The sequence below is a fragment of the Eschrichtius robustus genome, chromosome 8 (assembly GCF_028021215.1).
Source record: "Eschrichtius robustus isolate mEscRob2 chromosome 8, mEscRob2.pri, whole genome shotgun sequence".
In the NCBI taxonomy this organism is placed as follows: Eukaryota; Metazoa; Chordata; class Mammalia; order Artiodactyla; family Eschrichtiidae; genus Eschrichtius; species Eschrichtius robustus.
Genome location: NC_090831.1, coordinates 84611773 through 84628576, shown reverse-complemented (window position 1 = coordinate 84628576; position 16804 = coordinate 84611773). Strand labels below are relative to the sequence as shown.

Genomic DNA, 16804 nt, shown 5'->3' with positions numbered 1-16804 from the left:
GCTTCTGTGCTCCCTCCTCCCCCCACAAGCTATGTTTCTACCCATAACGAGTAGAGGCCAGTGCGCCTGGAGCTAAGTGGCATAAAGTAATCAGGGGATCCATCATGAAGAATCTTGGAATGAAACAAAGTAATTTTAATCAATTAAATTATTTCTGAAACAGAACATTTATATGAATCTATAAAGATTATATTGTTTCAATACACATATCTTCTTTGTGTACATAGATACTTATTTATTAGATATTCTTGAGAAAAAAAGAAGGGGTACAGAGCCAATTTTGAATTGTAAACCTGCATTCATCATTCGGGAAGAATGTAATGAAAAATTTTCATTTGGAACCAGTGCTTATCTCATATTTGAAAATAGGAGAATAGAAGTTTCTAGGACTAAATGAACAACGTCGCCATGACCATTTGAGACAATAGGTGGATTACAAATTTTGTGATACCAATTGCTTTGAAGTTTTAATTTCTGTACTGATTCAACTACCATAGTTTTGAAGACCACGGGTCCAAATGTTTTTTCTCTTGCGAAGCTGTCTGGGAGCAACATTATCCTTGCTTGACTTAACCAGCTGATGGGCAGCTGATTATGCCAACTGCTCAGACAGCAAGAGGCAACAGTCCATTTACAATGGTAGCCTACTTCATCAAAAGTAACAATTTAAGTATCCAAACTGGATCTATTTTTCTTACAATTATAAGTAAAAACTGTTTATTAAAAACACAATTCTTAAAAATGTAATAATCCAGGATGAAAAAGGAAAAAAAAGTTTGGAGACACCAAGCTGGAGAACTAAAATTTTCATCAAGAATCAGGCTTATGATTTTCGTCTACCTACATTCTAGGGGACAGATGTAGGACTGGTGGCCGCATCGGGGGCAAAGGGGAAACTCTCAGGGAAGCCACTTGTGTGTTGGTTAGTCTCCATTTGCCCTTCCTTACTTTCACTGCCGCTACTCCAGTCATTTTTTGCCCTGTCTTTCCTCCAGGTTTTCACTTGTGTTCAGTCAATGGGAGGCACTGGTAGAGATTGAAGGGCAGGAGAAAGAACACTGAGTACTTACTTACCACCACTTCCTTCGGGGTACTATTTAAAAATAGCTGCACTCCCTTATGGTGAGATCTCCAGGTAAAGTGTTTTCCTTCTAAAGCTTCCATTTTTACCAGGCTCCAGTAACATGATTCTTTCCCACTGTTTTTTCAGACCTAGGAGTGGTAATGGCTTTCTGCTCTTCCTAGCCTAGCGGTGCTTCCCCATCTCTTATTGGTTCCTTGAATTCAGCCCACCTCAGTAGATAGTTCCTTTTCAAACCTCTCTTCAGTTAAACTTTTTTGAATATGATATTGCTTTTCTGTCTGGGTGAAACATCCAGGACAATCACCCAGATAACTAAAAATGCTTTGCCGTGGCTAATCTAGTATTCTCATAGCACTGTATCTTTTTATTGTATTTAAAATTTTTTTAAATATTTGTTTATTTATTTATCTGTCCATGCTATGTGTGCGATCTTATTTCCCTGACCAGGGATCAAACCTGGGCCCTCGGCAGTGAGAGCACAGAGCCCTAACCACTGGGCCACCAGGGAATTCCCAGTATCTTTAAATTTTAATCCTAATTAATCTCCTTTTTTTTTTTTTTTTCTTTAAAAAAAAAAAGGAGGTTTGGGTTTTTAGGGACCTTAACCCACTGAAGCTTGTTGGAAAGATGGACAGAGGATCGAGACCCTGCCCTCCATATCTGTCATATTTAATCCCTTTCACCTCTTTGCCTTGTTCATTTTGATTTTTCTCTAAAGAATGTCTTTCATGTCACTTTTTTTTTTTTGCACTACCAGTGTTATTTTTTACTACTTCAAAATCATTTTAAATTCTGGGAAAAATTATTTTATATATTCTCATTCATTTACTTAACAACTCTATTACTGATTGGCTACTCTGTGCCAGGCATTGGGTGAATAATGGAGAGACCTGAAAGACACAGACCAGGCTTTGAAGAACTTGTCTAGTTGACAAGGCACAGATTATGGGTAAAATAGGTGGTAAAGAAAAATGCTAAAAGTGCCTTTTAATTTAATTTGAGAGCAATAAAAAATACCCCAGAAGATCTTTTTCAACATATGTTTTAGAAACACATAATTTACAAGACATGCCTCCTAAGCAATGAAATAAAATAATTTTAAAGCTGATGACTAGCCACTGTCTAGAAAAAAGCTTGCTATATTTATTTGTTCATTTCCAGAAATATTTATCTATTGAGTGCTTACTGTGAGTTAGGCAGTGTTCTAGATTCAGGGGATACAATGGTGAATAAGATTGTGTCTCTCCTCGGCAGAAGTTCAGTCAAATGTTCTGAGAATGAACTCTGAGGATGTTGGTAGCCCTTACAAAGAGTAAAATAGCCTTATAACAGAGTCTTTGTACACTTTAAAAACTAAGTCCTTTTATCTGGGGCTCCAGCAGCACTGGCTCCTCTTTAAAGCATGGTATCACTGACATGTGTAAACTATTTGGATTCAAGTGCTAAAAACTATTCAGAAGAGAGATCCTGAATACCTACTACAGGGGGAAAAATCAAGTGAAGATGTTGTATGCAGTTTTGTGATATTCATGATAGCAAAGGGAAGCATGATAACAAATGAGAAATATAATCACGGATCTATAAATAGTGAAATGCAAACGCAAATATATGAGAAAAACTTATTTCTACCTAGTAGCACCAGATAAGTGATGGCAATTGAAGTATGATTAATGGTAGTGCTCAGAACGAGGTTACACACCCAAACTTAAAGCATGATTGTGGTCACAAGGTGGCCTATTTCAAATTGACTTTTCAAAAGGAATTATATATCTGGCTTAATTTCAAACAAGCAATTTTAATATCTTTTGTCACACAAAGTATATTCCATTGCTTTATGTGATGTTATCATTCTTTTTTCTGGTCTTTGCTCTTACAAAAGGAAAACCAGAAGATGCACAGCAGTAACAGATTTTGAGGCTGAATTTTTTTTTTCTTAGAAGGACATGTTTTTGCCAAGTTTGCAACCCACTTGAACTTCTGTTTGTTCTTTGATTTTAGAATAAACTTGGGTTCCTTTTAACATTGGGAAAATTACAGATTTTGCCATAGATAAAGAAGTCTAACAAAGTTTACTCAAGATTTTTGTCATCACCAAGTATCTGTAGATAAAGAACCTTCTTAATACAATCATTGTAGCTGAATCTGAGATATAGTGTCTTAATTTAAGGTGAAACCATTTTATTTTCAATTAAGCATTCACAAAATAACTTTGTAAAGGAAATCTTTTTTAAAAGACATTCTAAGAAAAGCTTACTCTAATTTTTAACTGTTTGAAGAAGAGCTTGCTTTATTTAAAAAACTACTAGATCATTTGTTTCCCCAACAAACAAGAGTGTTTGCTCTGTGCTAGGCACTGAGGTAAATTCTGGGGATTGAAAAGAAATCAGACATTATTCATGCCATCAAAATGCTATTACCTGCTTAAACTTACCTTTACACATATAGTTTAAACAGAGAATAATTTGGGAACATGTTACAGAGACCAGAGAGCTGGTTAATCATAAAATAATCAGAACTGAAGATTCAGAACTGAGAGTCTTGGGTCTGGATTTGTCACTAATCATCACTGGCATTGGAACAAGTCACTAACCTTGTGGGCCTTTCTTTCCTCATATGTAAAGTATGAAGGTTGGCCTAGAAATGGAGTCATTAAGCCTTCCATTTTATAATGACAACAATTTGATTGCCTGAAATAACCATAACCTCATGCCCACCCCTAAATGTCTGAGCATGCATATTGGCTCAACATGGTCCACCAAAGCCCACCAAGACATGGAGAGGGTAACTTGCATGTATTTATAGACAAAGAAAAGGAGGGAAGACTAAATCTATTTTTAAAAATAAATAAATTATTATGGTTAATATATACAGATTACAGGTAACATGGGCATATTTTAGAAATTATAAGAAGATGAAGGTGAACAGGGAGTCAGAGAGGAGAGCAGAGAGTATTTCCTCTCTCAGACATACTACAAGGTGGTGAGCAATCAGGTTTCACAGAGTGAATCCTGAAAGGCTTTGTGTTACCCACTCCCTCATGACACATGTGATAAAACATTTTATCTGCTTTGGCTTCTGATGAAATGCAATCTGCACCAGCAAAACTCATTTTATAATAAAGTTACATCCCAATAGGTTATTTGCAGCACAGAATTTGGGCAGGGCATTCCAACTGGAGTCAGAGAGATCTGGGTTTCGTCCTGATGCCAACACTTGCCAGTTGGGTGAACTTGAGCAAGTTACTTAACTTTTATGAGTCTTGGTTTCCTCATTCACAAATTAGAAATAATTGTAGGTAAGTCTTTACACTCAACTATAATTATGGGGTACTACGTTGTAACCAAATTAAGGAAGGGAAGTTTCTGAAATCTGCCTTTGGCCTTTCTTGACTCCCTTTTACTTTCTTGGCTCAAAGCCTTTTCTAACATCATCTCTACCTTCTCCAAGGAAAAAGGAGGACCCCACTTAGAAGCATTTTGTCTTGGAATTAGGCTATGGATCAGCGAAGAAACAAATATTTGTGAAACTTGGGTACAGCGAGTTGGCAAGACCCAGATGCCTCTAGCAGTGTCGTGTATCAGAAGCAAAGGGCATGAGAGGGATCCCCCCAAAGAATAACGTAAACTTGCCTTCCTTCCATTTCCCCATAAACGGCCCTATTATTTGTTATGGGATACTGGTCATACTGGGGAGAGGGGCAAATTGGGTGGTGATTGGAGAGATACACATAAAACGGAAAAGTTCTTACATTTGGGGAAATGGTTCCACCTTTGGTCTGGATACAGACTTCAGAGTCCTTGCTCCCATAACACTAATGGGTACCAAGAAGGCATATGAGTCCTAAGGGTCTGCGAGCCAGCTGGCTTCTGTCTTCTCCAGGCTTCCTTAGGATCCCAGGGAGGCCACAACTACCAGGAACTGTCAGAAGAGCTTGTACAATTTCTCTAACAACAGTAAATATGGTGCTTCTGAAATTATTTCCCCACCATTTCCCTTGCTACAAATAGAAAAGGAGCTTTATTTTCTTTCCCTACAGTGATTTTTGTCAGAAGTAAATTTAAGCACTTTTCTTCTGAAGTTAAATATTCTTTTCTGAAATTCAAATATTTTATCTTCGCTCTGTCAACCAAGTTTACTGAATTTATTTTAGGTCCCTAAAGTACTGTGGGAGCAGGAATAGGGCACAAACATAAACCAGAAAATTACAAGAGAATATGGTGATTTTTTTCCTTAGAAGATGGGACATTGAATTATTTGTAAGGTAAGGGACTTGTCTAAAGAGTGACTGTTAATGGAGACCAATCAGAATATGTTTCCTCTGAAATAAGTTCGTCTAAACTCTGTTCTTTCCACTTACAGTGAAGTTTTCTTCACAAAAAGCAAGACGATTTTGATTTTATACTGATACACATTTTCTTTTAAGTAAACTGTTGGAGATATTTGGTTATATCTCAATGCCCCTCTTGCGTAACTTAGAAATGCTTAATATTGCATGGGGGTATGGTACCTTGGCACTCTGAAACTTAAGGCTAATTTTATTGTAGGTTATCAATGAAATACTTGCTATTGAGAAACTCCTTTATGTAAATCATCCTCTCTGCACAGGTCTATCACTTTTTAATTGTTGGTGTTGTCTCCACTCTAATTAGAGCAGTGCTTCAAATCTACTGAGGTTATAGGAGTAATAATAGGATTTTCCCTTCTCTAGGCTTTTCTTCCTGAAGGATGCCAAGTGCTTTAAAAATTGAATAAGTTGATAGACAAATTATACTGGGATGAGCACACCTACCAAGGATGTGCAGCCATCTCCTGGGTAGCTCCCTGTAGCTGTTTACTACCTCCCAGTGGTGCCTAGGAGCAGCTGATTAAAAAGGAAAGAAGAATGCCACTTGGAATATAAGCAACAGGGGGTTTGAGGAAGAGCAGATATAATTATCTAGATTGGAATGTGACCAGGACAACCACACCATATATGCAAACTACTAAGATTAAAATAATTCCTTTTATTGATGGAGTAATCAGATTTGGAAAGGCAAAAAGTAGGCAGGAGAGGTTTGGGAGTCTGACAGTTGTTTGAAAGACAAGCTAGTGTTTTTACGCTGCCGACATATGCATTTTAGAAACCTTTTTGGTCTTGTGTTTTTTGTCTCATTCACTTGTACTAATCCCTCAGGCTGTTTCTTGCTTTGGGCACAGAGGAAAGCAGAAAAAATCCATTGAGAACTACTCTCCCAGCTATCTAAGGAATCTACTGTGTGATTTAAGGCACTAGCTATTTTCAAAGCTGAAGTAACAGATAGTGCCTGTGGAATCAGAGAAGATGAAAAATTGGACCTTTGTCAGTGTGTGGAAGGGGGTGTGTTAAAAAGTGTATTACCTCCTTCTGTCCCTAGTCCCACTCCACACTCCCCTACTGTTTTTCCTGGGAACACTTCCTAATAAATCACTTTAACACGAACCTTTTACCAAGGGCTGTTTCTGGGGAACACAGTCTAAGATAAATGGTAGGGACGATTCATAAATGAACTCTAGAACATAATGGTAAAAAAATCTAATTATTGAAAGTCCGATATACGTAAATATTCATCACAGGCCCTGAAGGGCTAATCATAAATAGAATAAATGAAAAAGAAGTAAATTAACAATAATTTACGTTAAAAAAACCAAGAAAGAGCCACAATTGAAAACCATGATCAATTCAAGGTAATGTTACTAATATGCTGATAACAAACCATAATTCTTGAAAACTGTAAAAATTCCAAAAATGTCCATGTTTGTATGTACAGTAGGCATCTTATAACGTTGTCAAAGCATTGTGTAGCGGCCTGGCCTCTTTATAGAAAACTGAATTAGAATTCTCAGTAAACTCTCATGTACCACTTGAATGAGCCCTTAATTAGTCACTTAGTATGTTACTAGTAATAGTCTGGATCATATCTGAAAATGAAAGTCTGTGTAATTACACATACTTTCCTTTTAAGAATCAATGAAAAGACTTCCATTTTTTAATCAGTTAATGTCTCATTTTTCTTAAGAGAGTACTAAGGACTATCTATTGATAATCACTTATCATGTCTTCATATCTTTGTCCATAGAAATGACAGAAGAGGATTTACAAATGACTTTCAAGATGAATCCACAGTAATAACTACAGTACTAATAGCCACTATTTATTGCTCACCACTACTGTTTGTGATGTTCTGTACACACTGTTTCTGATCCTTACAACTGCCAAGTTGGGTAGATTTCATCAGGCCCATCATAAAAAATGGGAACATTGGGGTTTGCGGGGCTCAAATAACTTACCATAGGTCACACAAACAATGTGACCTGACTTTATGTTCATGCTTTCTCCATTAAAGCACACGTATCGAATCTTTGGTATTTCACCAGTCAGTCCTGTATCTATGTCCAAAGAAGAAAGGAGAAAATATTGGCATTTATTTTCTAAGGGCTAAATTCTGGATTATGGTAATTTCTAGAGTTTTGCTAATCAATATATACTTTCCAGAAGCCACTCTTACGCTCCTTAAGGAAATTAATACAAAATTAAGCTGAACTAAGTAACATTCTCAAGCTTACAGCTTAGAGTTTAAAAAGAAATATCTGTTTAGTCTCTTGGCTGATGGTGATACAAAACATCAGCAGTGGACCTGAAGTGAGGTCCAGTGTTTATTCCTGCCATTCTACTTCAGGGAATAAGAAACAACATTCCAGGGTTCCTTGTGATTTGAAAGTATAAATGGAATTTCTGAGTCAGGAGTTTTCTCAGTGGTTGTTTCTGAACTAGGTTTCAAAAAAAACGAGCAATGAATATTCTAAAATCAGATGACAAGGGTGTCCAATCCCTTCTCCTCAGAGAATCTTTCCTAACCATCTAATAAAATATAACTCCCTGTGCCAGGACATTCTATACTCCATTACTCCATTTTATTTTTTCATAACCTTTAAAAACATCTAAGATTACCTTATTAGTTAATTAATTAATTATATAAATGTATATTTATTGAACACCCATTATGTATCAGGATCTGGGTATGTCCTAAGGAACTGGGCATACAGTATCGTACAAAACAGAGAAAATAACTCTATTCATGAGATGTGTACACCTATTAATTGTATGTCATCTCTTCCTTTTGTGGAGACTTTGTTATTTATAGCTCTGGACACATAATAGGTACTCAATAAATATTTGTTAAATTACTAGAAAAAGTATAAATCTGCAAACTTGCATGCAGTTATTTTTTTAAATAAGTTATTGAGCTAAAGTTGAGTCTCTCTTCCCTTCCATACCCTGCTCCCCATCAAAAACAAAGATAACTAGCCCTGGTCTTCTCTTATAAAGCATAATTTTATTGGAAGTATTTATGAACTGACCTCTCCCTCCCCCTTACTTTAGATGCTTAAGAAAATATTGGAGGTTATGTAGGTATTTTAAGCATTGGATGGTTTGGACTAAATAACAATCTGAAAGTCCATGGTACCTGGAGTCGAGGACACTGGATGGTATAACGAAGAGGTCTCTAAATTTTAATACAGATGACCTGAATTCAACTTCCAACCTTGGTGCATACTAATTGGTTGTTTTGTGGCAAGTCACTTAACTTCTCTGAGCCAAAGTTTAGCATCTGAAAAATGGGGATAAGCCTGACTGCTTAAGCTACTATACTGGTGACTGTAAGGAAAAAACTTATAAGCTAGCAAAATATGAAGCTCTTATTAATGGCAAGAATAACACAAATGTAACTTAATGTCATGAGAAGCCATCTCTCGAATTCAGGAAGGTTCAGAATGCTGTCGGGTATACAACATAAATATAAACATAACCACTGAATCTAGCTGTACACGGAAACAAAACAGACTGCTGATCATATGGGGATTTAAAAGAAGGATGGTCTTAACCAAGAATATCTTTCCTTCTGGTGTGTCTTACTACCTGATATTCTACTAGTAGAAATGTTTCAATCCATTGTTACTGAATAATAAAACAAATGTAGACTCTGGACTAAAATGGTAGAATGAACACATAAAATCTTTTTCTTTGCAAATATCTTGCTAAAACTGTAGTAAAGAAATTTGTTCATATAGTAGCATCTTGGACATGGAATTGTTAAACCATCTTTGAGAAATGTACACCAGGACTTGTTCATTAGGTTGGCATCAGAGGGGCAGAAGGAAGTATAAAAGGGAGGGAAGTATGTGGATGTGTTCCTATTTATATTTTGATGATAACCATTGATGTGTGTGCATCTCTTAGCTGTATTATAGGAATATATTGTTAAGTAATTCAAGGGAAACATACCTCCTTGCTAATACTTTAATAGTTTAGATCGGATAATGAATCCTCTTTTAAAAAAAAAAAAAAGAAATTTGTTTTATTACAAAGACATAAAAGGAGAGAAGTACTTCTGGAATAATGGAAAAATAGCCTGCCAAACCCCATTTCTACATAAAAGCAACAAGAACACTGGCAAAAATTGTCAAAATTAACTTTTTCAGAACTCTAGAAATTAACTCAAGGCTTGCAACAACCTAAGGAGCATTTATTCAAGGAAAAAAAAAAAAAGCTGGATATAAATAAGAACAGTGAACTTCGTGGCATTTTAACTTACCCTAATCCCATCATCCTTTCCCCAGCTCTGCATGAGCCTTGAAAACAAGCAGCCTTGGAACAACAATAGCTGTGAAAATCAGAAGACTTAGCAGTGAGTGGTAGAAGCAGAAAAAGTGTGAACCTCCCAGAAAAGCCCATCCCTGGAGAACTGTCACTAGTTGACCTGGCTGGCAGCTCTCTGGCAAAACCCCATTCACTAAGCTTGTCTTTATTTGATCTGACTCACAGGTCCTTAAGTGAGGAAAGCCACATCTTCAGGGTATTCGTCAAAAACAACCAATGATAATTGTTTAACACTGCAGCTACCTGAGATGGCGATACCACTTGGGGCAAACATGAAGCTGACTAATACCCACAGAAGACTTTGAAAAGCTCCAGTATATTCCTATGGATCTAGAAGGTTGTACACACGTGCAAGGTTGTGTGCATGACAGGAAAGATCTGAGGAGACCCCAGTCTTTCACCTCTGGCTGACCTTGAGGCTCTGAACAAGGAGGAAGCTAAGGCTAGGCTGAGTTGTATATAGTTGGAGCGTTGAAGCTGTGCTCCAACATATGCACAGAAACCATCAGCAGTGCGTGGGAGACTTATTTGTTCAAGGCACTTAAAAAAAAATCTGCCCAATCATTAACTGACCACTAAGCTATCTGAGTAGAGACTTCAGTGACTGCACATGACAAAGAAGACAGACTTCACAGATTAATCCAGGGAAGTCACTTTTTTTTTTTTTTTTTTTTTTTACAAGGGAAGTCACTTTAAAACCAACCAACCAACCAGAAACAACAACAAACTATCATAACAATAAACCATAGGGAAACTCAGTAAGATTAACAGTTAACTTCCCATCAGAGACCATGAAGACCAGAGGCTGTGGGATGACATTGTCAAAGCACTGAAAGAGAAAAGAATGCCAACCGAGAAATTCTATATTCAGCAAAACTGTCCTTCAAAAATAAAAGACAATTTAAGACATTCCCAGATAAACAAAATTGAGAGAATTTATCACTAGCAGACCTGCCCAATGATAAGAACTAATGGAAGTCCTTCAAGTTGAAGCGAAAAAACACCAGAGGGTTGGTGATGCTAAGATATCCTAAAGTGACAACTGTGCATCAGGCATTAAGCGCCACCATCTTGTTGATTAGAAAGGCACACTAAGAGCAGAGTTTTGTTTTCTGATTATATATATTTTTAATCTAATGAAATCACTGGAGGATGTTCTCTGAAAAAAAAAGGGGTACCCAAAGAAATAAATGAGTTCTAGGAAAAGGATAATCCAACCCGAAAAGATGTAGGAAAAAGAAGGTGAAGGAAAATCCCTGAGGATGACAGTTTCATAGCAGGCTTAGAAATCATTCTATCCAGAGAAAAAAAAAAGGATGGAAATTACCATAAGAGTAGATGCCAAGAGTAAATTGAAATTATTAGATTTGTCAGTTTACCTGGAGTAAAAATTTATTTTATGAAAAAATACATTGAGAAGGTATTGGAAAGTGTAGGAAGAGCTGGTAATGTACATAAAAGAAAATAAACAAAAACAAAAAAATACCTTGCCCAAAATCTCTTGGTCCATTCTTCTATTCAATATCTCCATGTAAGCTTTCAATTTCTCTGATAAAATCCCAGTTGATATATTATTGATATTAATGTTTGAAAATAATAGTCTGATGGGCATAAAATTTTTTTATTCTTCTAAATTCAAAGCTTTTTATCATTATCAAGTCAGGTCAACAGAAGTCCATACTACTGCACTACATTATCTTTGCAAAAATCTATTTAAGTGACGTTGATTTTATTTAAGCCTTTAGAGCCTGGCCATCATAAGTTTCTCCATCTCTCTCTTTCTCTAGCTCTCTCTTTCTCTCTCATATCATTGCTCTATGAAGACATTTAGATAGGGGCTTGATTTTTTCTTTTTATCAAAGGCAGGAATACAGCTCCTGAGAAATCTTTGTTGTCTCATTCATCCATTGAAGAAATACTTTCTGAGCTTTGAATAGGTGTCAGATCCCCCACTAGGTTACCAAGGTATGCATGTCAGTGTCTTTGGACTGCTAGGAAATCACAATTTATTCACTTTATCGTTAACAAAGAGCAAATACTGGTTTTTGAAATAGTCATATTTTTCAGGAGGCAAGAATTTATACTAATAATATTACCTATTAATACAATAAGAACAATAATGATAGAAACAGAACTTTGAATTTCCCTGTAGACTCTGCATATTTTTAAAAGAAAGTCATTTAATGAAAATAGAATATTTACAAGTTCATATCATGTTATATTTTATAAAATAAATTTTAAATCCTATTGGTTAGTGCATCAGACCATGACCAAGGTTAAACCTGTGCAATTGCCATGCAGGTGGGCAAATTGCACATGCTGAAGGAAATAGACCATGTCAGATATCATCCTTGAAGTCTATGTGGGCACCAGAAGCAGACTACAGTTGGCAGCAGAAGAAACCAATCAAATTCTCAGCTGCTCTGGCTCTGAGCCACTCTCTAACCTCTCTTCCCAGGGAGAAGAACCAGCCTCACCTCTGGTTTCAACTTTCCCAGGGAAGACTAAGAGGGGAAAATGCCAACTCTCTTTCCAAAGTGAGGAGAACAGCCAGAATAAGATCAGATATGGAAGGAAAAGCCCTAATATTCAAAGCCTCTTCTAGTACCAGTTTCCTTTTCACTTGCTCAGACTTTTCTAGAGCCTTGTGCTTACCATACAGGATAATGTTTGCTACACAAGACAAGTACTGGGATATTTCTTCCAGCAGATTCCTGAAAAGAAGGTGGGAAGCTATGATTTTCCCCTTGCACTCCCCTAAGCCATCGATCTTCACATCAACTTCATACTACCTGGGACTTTTGGCAAAACACAAACTCCCTTATTAATGGCCTAGTTTCTTGATGCAATATTCACCTTGAACGGTTTTATACTAGCACTTGGCCAGTAATTAAAGGAACCTAGAAAGGAGTGGGGGAAGAGTGGTGGGGCTGAGCTGGGGCAAGAATAGGGGATAAATCATGTGATAAAAAACATCTGAAACACGTTCTCTTTACCTTCCCTTTCTTCCTCTTTTGTGGCTTCTGTCAACCACCTTGGCCTCACCCTTCATTCCTTCCATAATTACCTCTCCAGGCTCAAAAAAGGGCCTGTGAGAGACTGATTTTCTAATCCTCTTCCAAAACAACCTGTTAGGCTACAACAAAATAAAGGATTCCTGGTTTCATATCTGATATAAGCTATCCTCTGAACAAACCCTGAAACACATCTCTTGTTAAACAAAAAATTAACTTTTATAAGGGGCATAGAAGAGCATGCTCTTGTTTATTTTCATCTAGCATAGTTCTGTGGGGATTTATATAACGATAATAATAACTGTTATTATTATTAAGCCTGAATTTAAATAAACTGAACCCCTAGTTAAATCATAAACTTTGGTTTGCTCCCCCTTTTTTGGTGTGGTTCATTTCAACCATATTAATATACTTTGATTTTAATATTCCCTTAGAAGTACAACAGTGTTTTCTCTGTTGAATTATAAATCTAATTCTACCTACATTTTAATATTAGGGTGGTATCTTGACTATTCTAACATAACATTAAAATTTTTGTTAGGGAAATAGAGGAATGTTTTGGCAAGAATAAAAGTTTTTGGATCAGACAGATCTGTGAATCCTAGCTCAGTCACTCAATAGCTGGGTTACCTGGATCCAATTATTTATCCTCGCTCAGCCTCAGTTTCCTCTTCTGTAAAATGGGGGTAAAATCCACTAATTCCTGTGGTTGTTTTAAGAATGAGTTAAGAATGTAAAGCGCTGTGTGTGATGCCTGGCCTATAGAATACTCAGTACAGGTTTACCCCCATTCTTTAAGCCCATTTCCCACGCTAAGTGCTCCACAGATGTGACGCCAACCCCTAATCAAGACATGGCTACTAAGATGTATGCAAAGAATCCGTAAAAGAAATACCAATTTAGTTAAAGACATGTGTTTTGCACCAGCTAATTATAATTCAAGGCAAACTGTGTTCAGGCCTATGGTAAAGGCATATCAAAATTTATGGGAGCACTGAAGAAGGGGTACTCCAGGGAAGAGGGTTCTTGGAGGAGATGACAGAAGAGGCAATAGCTGAACTGAGACCTTGAGGGTGGATGACTTTTGGCATGTAGCAAAAGATATTGGAAGTGGATTCCATGAAAAGGGAGCAAGGCAACTACAAAGATGTAAAAGTGGGAAGTGCTGAGGGATGCAGAGCAACCCAAATATGTGCAGTTTGGGCTGTGGGAAAGGAAGTGAGACTGTCAGGATGTACTGAGGCCAGAATGGGAAAGACCTTGAATTCAGTCCTAAGGATATATCCAAGTATAGACAATTAGGAGAAATGAAATTTAAAAAACAATCATGAACGAACACTAGAGCATTCTTATGGAAGTAAAAGCTCCCAAACAAGTGTAGGGTTATAGCTATAGAACTTAGCATCAAGCAACTGCCCCTTTTATTCGATAGTGGATAATACCAGCCTTCATGCTATTGGAACATACTCAGTCAATTAAGAAAAGCACTGATTGCCGGCTGCAAAATATCCCCATGGTGCCAAAATGTCTGTGGAGTGGGTGGGGAGGGGGAGGGAAGGTGTGATAATTAAAAGAATTGTTACTTGCAATGTCACAGGAGCCAATGTGTTAACTCTGCCTGCTGGAAGCTAGACTGCTCCCAGCTGCCACGGGGAGGGAGGATGTGGCTTGATCCCTGGCACCACTCGTTGGGACAAGATGAATCACAAATGTGTTAATAGTGAGGTTCCATGGCATAATGTGCCAGATGGAGGTGGTTACATCTCTGATTGATTGCCTCCTGGCCAAGACGGGTTTTCCAGAAGGCGAACGTCTCCAAATTGGTGTTGGAGCTCTAGGGTCAGCAGGTCTTTATTTTGGTCAACATGGACCTGACATTCTTGACTTTATGAAGTGTGGCTTCCCCAAGACACAGGCAGCCAGAAACAGTACGTGGATGAGGAAAGATGTGATGAGGGTGTGATATATGGAGGAAAGTTTTGCGCTGGACTAAGCGTGGCTGTTAGTGAATCTGTGAATGCACTGGAAATAAGGGGCTGGAGTGGGGGTGAGGAGATGCACTAGACACCCTGCCCGTGAACGAATTCAATAACTAGAGAGAGGAAAGGAAAGAAAAAGAAGAGGAAGAGCAGGGAGGAAATGCTTCCCAGCCTCAGACACCAAATCCCCACAGCAGATGAAGCCGCATGCCAGGCTGAGGCCACCAGGCAGAACTACAGAGCAGAGTAATGCTGGGTGACCTTCCCGCCTGTTCCGTTCCTTTCCATTCACCCCAACTATAACCACCCAGCCCTTTGTTGTTGTTGATTTTTCTCCCCAGTGCAAGCTTCCGACTATAAACAGCCAACCACAAGGGCAATAACTGTGGCATCCTACCGGGAGCTAACGCAGCCTCTCGTGCAGGCGCTGGGTCCCAATACAGGACAGTGAATAAAGCTTCATTACAGAACAATGGAGTTAGCTGCCAGAGCCTACAGATTTGAATAAACAACAAATAAGCAACATCTGCTCCAGCATATGTGTATGGTTAAAAAAAAAAGTCACAAAATAAAAGAATTTGTAAATGCCAAAAGCAACACGAAACTGGCAGTGCTACTGTAGAGTGAATTTTTAATTGCACATGCAAAGAGGCAGGCTGTGGGTATTAGTCTCACATATGTCTTGTTGCTGCCAACCTGGGAGTATAGATGAATTTAATTAAATAAGGATTATCCCTTCTCCCCAGTACAATTACTTATTTATAACAATGATAAAATTGCCTAATAAAAATTGTAGTTATCTCAGAAACAAGCCTAGAAAACACCCTGCTTTCTGTGTAAGTCGTTCAGGGCTGTTTGAGTTTGAGTGTGTCTTTTAAAATTAAGTCTTTGCCTACTGCCAACGAAGAAAACAACAAACAGTAACCCTTATCATAAAGCCCGCTGCAGTTAAACAGCCAAAGATGGTATTATGGAGAAATATAAAGAAGACACAGAGCAGCATGGGAATTGGCTTTCGTGGGGTGTGCAGAAAATTAAGCAATTGGACTCAAATTGAGGCCAGGCGACTGAGCCAAGGGACAGAGCCACTGAGACCTGTGCTCCACCAGTGTGTTGGTCCCAATCTGTCTTGTGAACAGGCAGTCTCAAGTGATCAGTTCCCTTCATTCTGGCTACCCTTTTCCCTGGGCACTAATTCCCCCAAAACAAATAACACTACCTAGGCCAAGCAAACAACCAAAGAGGTGGGCACTCCTGCCCCTCTTCTCATTGCCAATGGAGTCCATTTTTACCTTCAAGTTAGCAAATCACACCATCGGGGAGGTCAGTGGTAATAATCCAGGTATGAAGCCATAAACACCAAAGTAGATTCATGTATAGGAGGTTATTATAGAAATCAGTATCTTCTGAGTCTCATGATCTAAGTTTGTTTTATATTTGAGCAATGTTGTTGTTTCAATAGACTTTCTGCACTAGGGTTTAAGGCAAGCGCTAAGAGCTCGTCACCACAGGGATTCTGTCAATGCCAATTTAGAAGGCGACAAGAAACAAAAGACAGTCAGGGGCTCTGAGATGTGTGGCCATGGGCAACCACACAATCTCTGTACATCAGTTTCCTCATCTGTGCAATGGGAATGATAATGATAGAATCCACCTCCAAGGGAGGATTCAATGAATCAATAGATGGGAAGTGTCTGGAAGTGTGCCTGACACAGAGCACTCAGATGTTGCCAAGAAGTTAAAATGATGCTTTATCAAGGCACTTGAATCTGTACTTGGCTCTTTCCGGGATGTTAGCAGCTTTCAATTCATCTTTTGCTTTTTCCTCTTGACACTTACCACAATTGTACATTAATAATTAATTAGTTTCTCCTAAATCTTGTATGCTCCAAGAGACTAGGCTCTGTTCGGCTTCCATCTGTAACCCCAGCACCTAGAACAGGTTCTTGTATGTGTTAAGTGCTCATTGAATATTTGTTGAATGAATTAATTCAGTATGGAAGGAGGACAAGATCCTGGCTTGAATTTTGGTCCTTCCCTTGGCCAGCTG

General features: G+C 38.0%; 1 protein-coding gene and 1 non-coding gene across 2 annotated transcripts in view; both read right to left on the bottom strand.

Moving 5' to 3' along the window:
- The window catches only part of ITPRID1 (ITPR interacting domain containing 1), an 85553-nt gene that overhangs the window by 15161 nt on the left and 53588 nt on the right, over positions 1–16804 (bottom strand).
- On the bottom strand, positions 1520–1592 carry TRNAE-CUC (transfer RNA glutamic acid (anticodon CUC)). The gene has a single exon. It is a non-coding gene; the product is annotated as a tRNA-Glu (tRNA).